This window comes from Hordeum vulgare, chromosome 7H, assembly GCF_904849725.1.
Source record: "Hordeum vulgare subsp. vulgare chromosome 7H, MorexV3_pseudomolecules_assembly, whole genome shotgun sequence".
In the NCBI taxonomy this organism is placed as follows: domain Eukaryota; kingdom Viridiplantae; phylum Streptophyta; class Magnoliopsida; order Poales; family Poaceae; genus Hordeum; species Hordeum vulgare.
The window spans coordinates 382026205-382034644 of record NC_058524.1 but is presented as its reverse complement, the minus strand read 5'-3'; positions in this window follow the sequence as shown (position 1 = coordinate 382034644).

Below are 8440 nucleotides of genomic sequence, written 5' to 3'. Positions count from 1 at the left end.
GTGTTGTATAATACGGACTTCCGGGCCACTTCCGGACGTCCGGCTGCTGATGTATTCGAATAGGTTCAGGCTCACCTTCAGGCCTCGGACGTCCGGTCGCTGATAAATTCAGTTGAGCTCCAGTCATGCCTACAGGTCTCGGACGTCCGACTCCCTCCGGACGTCCGGTCCCTCACGGACGCCCGGACTTCCGACAAGTGTCGGACGTTCGGACCCTGTGTGACTTATTGCACCTCCAACGGCTAGATTTCACTCCACACTATATATACTCTTCTCCCACCTCGTGAAAGGGTGTTCAACACAGCCAAGATACATCCAAGAACACCTTTCCTCTCACTCACTCTTGTCTACACTAAATCCTAGATCCCAAGAGCATTTGTGAGTCCTTTAGAGTGTTGTTCCAATCAAAAGAAAGATCGTCTCCCTCTCCTCCTTCCCACCAAAGTGATTTGTGATTTGAGCAAGTTTTGAGCAATTCCTGTGATCTTGTTACTCTTGGAGGTTGGAGACTCCTAGGCGGTAGGAGTCTTCGGAGAGGAATCAAACCATTGTGATATCCCCGGAAACTTTGTGAAGGTTTGGAAGCCACCTCAAGGCTTACCACTAGTGGTTGAGAAACGCCTTCGTGGAGTTATCTCAAAGGGAGAATAGGGTGAGCCTTCATGGCGTTGGTGTGCCTTCGTGGTAACATCCGCCCCTCTAACGGTGACGTAGCTTCCCTCCAAGGAAGTGAACATCGGGATACATCCTTGTCTCTCTCGGAGTTTCGGTTATTCCTAACCCTAACTCTCTACTTGTATTAATCCTTATTACATACTTGTATTTGCTTATTGTTTACCGCTTGCCTTGCTTCACTCCTAATAGCCTACTCTTTGTCATAGCAATTATTAGGCTTACAATTATATTCCACACTTTAGCCTAAAATTGCTAAGTAATTGTTAAAATTTGGATTTGTACCTATTCACCCCCCTCTAGGTCCATCTCGATCCTTTCCAATTGGTATCAGAGCCTCGTGCTCTATTTGTGTGGCTTAACCGCCCTAGAGTGAGATGGACATGGATCCAGCTGCAGTAGCTCTAGTGCAGAGGGACGGGACTTCCGCGGAAGTCAAGTCTTTCACCTCTGAGGACCTGGAACGGGCCCTTGCCAAGCAAAAAGAGGAGCATGATGCTTCTCTTGAGTCCATAATTCAAATGAGACTAGCAGCACTAACCACGGGGACAACCACGTCCCCGAGGGCCTGAGGGGCCCACGTGCACGGTGCTTCATTTGGCCAGCCTCCTCCGGAGAGGAATCAAACCAGTGTTCCATGGCTTTATGCTAAGTCTCAAATTGAGAAACCTAAGTACAATCCTGGAGGAAAACCTCCCTTGCTTGATGACAATTCCGATTTTGCGTTGTGGAGAGTTGGTATGCAGGATCATCTTAGGTACGCCAATGATGAGATGCTGGACATCCTCGAGCATGGGTACAATCCTGTTGATCCAAGATGCCTCACGCCCAGAGAAACTTATGACAAGCATCTCAATGACACTGCAATCATGTGCATAAGAAAGGGGATGAATGACAAGCAACGAAGACCTTACATTCACATCACAAGTGCCAAGGAATTGTGGGACAGCATCATAAGGACCAAGACCGGTACCTCCACTCTTCGGCTTGCTCAATATGAAATTGCCAAGGGGCAATTACAGAATTTCTGTATGGAAAAGGGTGAATCTCCCAAGCAACTACTAGAACGGCTCATGACTCTCGCCGCAGACATTGAGTCATGTGACTGTGACAAGACGCAAGATGGTTTCAATTTGACCAAGAGATTTCTTGTGGACAAGTTACTTCACGCTCTTGCTCCATATCACCATCAAATGGTATGGGACATGAGACAACATCATGCCTTCAAAGAAATGACTCCGGATGACATCATATCCACTTTCCAACTATTTGAAGAGTCAAAGGAAAATGCAACAAAGCACCTAGCCATGCATGGCACTTCAACATCAAAGATCAACCTTGCTTTGAAAGCCAAGCATGAGTATGATGAAGAAGAAAGTGAAGAAGAAGAAGGTGATGATGACTGTCAAGATGGTGATGATGTTGACTCTGATGAAAGCCCATCTTTTGAGGACATTGCCCTCTTTGTGAAGAAGTTCAGTGCAGGGAAGTTCAAGGGAAGATTTCCAAAGAAGAAGGTAAGGAAATGCTATAGCTGTGAGGAAACCAACCACTTCTCCAACGACTGCCCTTACGAGAAGAGAGAAGACAAACCAAGGTTTCCAAAGACCTTTGTAAAGAAGAAGTTACCAAACCCTATGAACTCCAAGTCCAAGAGGACAGATGGAAGAGCAATGGTTGCACAAGAGGAATCAGATCTAGAAGATGTTGGTGGAGTTGCCGGAGTAGCTCAAGATACACACAGTAACTTGAGGCTAGTCAACAAAAGGGGTGATGTTGTTCACTACAACTATATGAAGGACTACAAGGGCAACGCTCACAAGTGTTTGATGGCAAAGACTGCCGTGGGAGATGGGGAAGACCAAAGCTCCCATGATAAGGTTAAGGTAACCCCACGGTTAAACTCTTTCAGTCTAGCTTCTACCCACTCTGATGAGTATCTTGATGCGGAAGATCATTATGAGGATGATGATTTAGATCATCCCATGTTTGCTAAAATGAACAAATTTATGTGCTCTCTTGAAGGAAAGAAGCTCACTATGTTTCGCATACTTATGGAAATGGTGAGTAAGCACACCAATACCATCAAGGAACTCGAAACCCTCGTCACTGAGGAGAAGGAGAGAAATGAACTCCTTGAGCAGAAAGTTCTTTATGAGGAAGCACAAAATGATGTATTATGTTCAAAAGTAGGTGAAAACCTTGATAAACATGCTAATGATCTTGTCTCCTTGAAAAAGACTGAATATGTGTGTAGAGAATTACTAAATGATAAAGACCGACTTGTGAACTCTCATGCTTCTCTTTCTAAGGACTGTGAGCGTCTATCCCTGTCTCTCAAAGACAAGGAAGAGAAACTCACTGTTCTTACAAAGAGCTTTGAGGCACTTAAGGTCACTTATCTTGACACTCTAGCTAAGGCCTACTCCTCGCCTATTATCAATGTTGATACCTGCACTACTAACCCTAGTAGTGAACTGACATCTATCCTTGAGGAAAAATGTACGTTAAGGGCACAGCTAGACAGAGGTCTCATGACATGTGCACAAGGACAAAAGACTCTCAATGAGATCTTAAGTCGACACAATGGAGGTGTCGCCAAGAAAGGGCTTGGGTTCAACTCAAGCACTGCCAAGAAAAGTGCATCTCCTCTGAAGTGTACCACTCCTCTTAAGGAAATATTTGTACCAGAGGGACACTCGGAGAAAGGTAAGGTTGTGAGTGGATCGGCCACCAGGGGTCCGTCTACTCACAACAAGACAACCGAATTCATGCCTCCATCCTATGTACTACGCAAATCAAAGGAAGGAGACGTTTATGCTAAATTCGTTGGTCCCCGTAATGCATTTCGATTCTATGCCATTTGGGTCCCTAAGACTCTTGTAACTAATGTGAAAGGCCCCATGACAAAATGGGTACCTCAAACCAAGTCTTAATTCGTTACAGGCTGTTTTCTCCGGTGGAGGAAAATGGGTGATCGACAGTGGATGTACCAATCATATGACCGGAGATAGTAACTTGCTCTATGACTTCATGCAAGCCATTCGACCATACATGAGCATTGTATTTGGTGGAGGGTCGAAAGGGCAGGTAATTGGGTTGGGCAAGGTGGCAATCACTAATGACATGTCTATTGCAAATGTCATGCTTGTTCAATCTCTTCAATATCATTTACTTTCAGTTCGCCAATTGGCTTCCGTCGGTTATGACACACTATTTGGACTAACGGATGTGAAAGTCTTTAAGAGAGACACTCTTGAAGTGGCTTTTGTTGGAGAGTTGGATGGCAACCTTTACACGGTTGATTTCTCGAAAGAGAGCACTTTCCATACAACTTGTCTAATGGCCAAGGCCGACATGGGATGGTTGTGGCATCGCCGGCTCGCCCATGTTGGCATGAAAAATCTTCAAAATCTCTTAAACGGTAATCACATCCTTGGACTAACAAATGTATCTTTTAAGAAAGATCGTGTGTGCAGTGCATGCGTAGCTGGGAAGCAACATCAATCAAGACATCCACCCAAGAACGTTGTATCCACTTCGAGGCCGTTAGAGCTCCTTCATGTGGATCTATTCGGGCCTCCTTCATGGGCAAGTCTTGGAGGGAAAAAGTATGGCCTAGTCATTGTTGATGATTACTCAAGATATACATGGGTGTTCTTTCTCAAGTCCAAGGATGAGACAAAGGTCACTTTCATTGATTTTGCCAAACAAGCCCAGCGGAAGTTTGACAAGGACATTAAGGCAGTAAGAAGTGGTAATGGCTCTGAGTTCAAGAACTACACCCTAGAAGAATTTCTGAGTGATGAGGGGATTGAACATAAGTACTCCGCACCCTACACTCCCCAACAAAATGGTGTGGCAGAAAGGAAGAACCGGACACTTGTGGAAATGCCAAGGTCCATGTTAGATGAATACAAGTCACCACATAGCTTTTGGGCTGAGGCCATCAACACAGCATGTCATGCATCAAACCGGCTCTTCCTCCGATCAATATTGGAGAAAACTCCGTATGAGCTCCTAACTGGGAACAAGCCAAATGTTAAGTACTTTCGTGTGTTTGGATGCAAATGCTTCATCCTCAACAAACGGGAACGGTTAGGCAAATTTCAATCCAAAACAACTGAGGGGATTTTTGTTGGCTATGGATCAAACTCTCACGCCTACAGAGTCTACAAAAAATCCACTAGATGTGTTATAGAAACATGTGACGTGACGTTTGATGAATTCAACCGCTCCCATGGGGAGCAAGTTGATCTAAATGATGCAGGTGAAGAAGACTCCCCACAAGATATCTTAAACATGGGTGTAGGTGCACTTTTGCCTATGGAACAAAGACCCCATGATGATGATGAAGATGATGAGAACATCTCGCATCCTCAAGACGGTTCACTACCCGTACCTCCACAAGATACTAGCACACCCATCATGCCAGTTGTTGAGGATCAAGTAGGAGATGACACTCAAGAACAAGTTGATCCTCAAGAGGTAGACCAAAGTATGGGTATGCTTGATGATGAACCTCAACAGGTGCAACGCGAAGAGGAATATCTTCCTTCGCACATAAATGATCCATATGTTGAGGACATTGATGATGGAAACGAAGTTGAACCTCGTGAAACCTTGACCTCCATCATGCCACGTGTGGCCGGTCGTGTTGATACTGATCAAATTCTCACAGGCGTATCGGAAGGTAGAGTGACTCGTAAACAATTAACAAACTTTTGTGCTCACTTTTCGTTTGTCTCTAGTACCGTGCCACACAGGGTTCAGGATGCATTATGTGACAACGACTGGTTACTTGCTATGCAAGAAGAGCTAAACAGTTTCACACGCAATGAAGTATGGTCATTGGTAGAACGACCAACTGAAGAACATAATGTTATTGGAACTAAATGGATCTTCAAGAACAAGGAAGATGAGAACGGGATTGTTCTACGCAACAAGGCAAGGTTAGTAGCACAGGGGTACTCCCAAGTTGAAGGTTTGGACTTTGGTGAAACTTTCGCCCCTGTTGCTCGTCTTGAGTCCATTCACATTTTATGGGCCTATGTTGCTTTCAATGGTTTTACCTTGCATCAAATGGATGTGAAAAGTGCTTTTCTTAACGGTCCTCTACAAGAAGAAGTATATGTATCACAACCACCTGGGTTTGTTGACCCTCGTCACAAAGACCATGTATATAAACTTCACAAGGCACTTTATGGTCTTAAACAAGCACCCCGTGCTTGGTACGATCATCTTAAGAAGTTCCTACTCGATGATGGCTTTGTGGTGGGGGTGATCGATCCCACTCTTTTTACTAAGAGGGGAAATGGTGATTTGATCTTATGCCAAATCTATGTAGATGACATCATTTTTGGTTCTCCTAACATCCATTTGTGCAAGAAATTTGCGGCCTCCATGACCAAGACCTTTGAGATGTCACTCAACACGGACTTGAAGTTCTTTATTGGTTTTCAAATACAACAATTTCAAGAAGGGATTTTCTTGTCTCAAACTAAGTGTCTCAAGGACATTCTTGAGAAATTTGATATGACAAATGCTAAACCAATGAAGACACCCATGGCCACCGATGTAGTTCTAAATGAAGACTCGAACGGTATTCCTTTTGACCCATCTACTTATCGCTCCATGATTGGTTCGCTGCTTTACCTTTGCGCATCTAGACCGGACATCATGTTAAGTGTAGGAATATGTGCTTATCAAGCTTCCCCTATGGAAAGCCATCACACGGCGGTTAAGCACATTCTTAGATACCTTGTTCACACCCCAAAGTTAGGCTTATGGTACCCTAAGGATGCAAAGTTTGAACTTATTGGGTATTCTGATGCGGATTGGGCCGGTGATAAAGTGGGACGGAAATCCACTTCCGGTGCATGTCAGTTTCTTGGACACTCGTTGGTAAGTTGGTCCTCGAAGAAGCAGAACTGTGTTTCTCTCTCCACGGCCGAGGCCGAATATATTGCAGCCGCAAGCTGTGCTACTCAATTGCTATGGATGAGGCAAACACTAAAGGATTATGGTATCATGTATCGACACGTTCCTCTTCTCTGTGATAATGAAAGTGCCATAAAGATCTCCGTAAACCCCATTGATCACCCTCGCACAAAACATATTGATATTAGGTATCATTTCTTGAGAGACCATGTGCAAAAGGGTGACATTGATATTACCCATGTGGGTACCGACATGCAGTTAGCCGACATTTTCACCAAGCCACTTAGCGTAGCTAGGTTCTGTCAACTTAGGCGTGAACTTGGTATCTTGGAGCTTGACAACATATCTTGAAATCTTGCACACATACATACACTCACATTATGGTTGTGTCTTGATGTGCGAATATATTTAGGGGGAGTCCGTCGTAATTCTATGTGTTTTTAAGCTTACAACGTACGCACAGATCATTTCATGCATGTAATGCTTCTAGAAAACCAGTGCTCATAGTTTGTTTTATATATATACCATGAAAGTCATCATCATCACAACAAAATTACCAGAACTGCCCCCCCCCCTCCTCTCTCTCTCTCTCGGACGTCCGGCGCCAGAACACTCTCCGGACGTCCGACGCCTCGGGGCCCCTATATAAAGCAGGGCGCGGGGCTGGGCCTTTAACCCTAATCCCCTGCGCCCCATTTTCCCCAGCCGCCGCCGCCAGCCCTGGGAGCAGCTCGAGGAGCTCCTCCCCACAGCCGCCCTCCTCAAGATCGAACCGATCTCTTCCGTGGATCCCCTACTCCTCCGTCAGTACCCTTCACGGGATCCATCTCAGGTTGCTCCTCCGTCTCTTCTCGCGTGGATTTGATTTATCCCTTGTCTCTTCTTGTTCGTTCCTCATTTGGGGATTCTTAATCCGCGTAGGGCTCCATGGGCAAGACCAAGCACACCGCTCGGAAGAACGTGGCCGGCTGATCCTCTCGCATCCCTCTAAACACGGGGTCAGAATCGGATGAGCCACACCGTCCCTTCAAACGGGCTGCCCGGCGTTCTCCGCCCCGGCGGTCGCCGTCTCCATCACCGTCTGATGATGCTGACCCCAACTTCGAGGAGGAGCTTGCAGCCAAGGAACTTCCTCAACCCGTCGCTCGCAGGTCCAAGCTCGGGTCTCGCCAGGCCTCCTACATGCCATAGCCGCCTCATGTCCAGCCTGAAGGTGAAGCTCGCCGCATCTCTTTAGAGCCCCCTGCCACGTTAGGTCATGATATCACCAACTTTACCACTCTTGGGGCTGCTTCCTATTTTACTTTCCGCCGCGACGTAAATCAATACGAGGTCGGCAGTGATTCTACGAATTCACGTTTTCGCACAAACGTCCAGGCTGACGTCTTTTCCACGGTCATAGTTCCTAAGGGCTTATCTAATCATCTTTACATTGATATAGAACATATTCGCAAGCACCCGGCGAAATATCCGGGTGCCATTGAGCTTATTGAGTCTTCGGGGCTTACCGCCCCGTTTGCTTTTCATTGCGACTATAATGTTGCTGCCATCCACCAATTATATGCCACATGTCATTTTGGCTCCGACAACACTGTCACCTGGATGACCTCTGACGTGCACCTCAAAGCCACTTATGCTACTTTTGTTGCCGCTCTGGGTTTTCCCCATACTGGTCATAAAATTCATAAGGATGATCCTAACCACGCACCTAAGAATATTGAAGTGTGTGGACACCTCCTCAAACCACTCCGTGAGCTTGATGAGGATGAGCACCAGAAGGACCTTAACCAGGTATCCATCTGGCGCTCACCTTTCTTCATTATCTTTC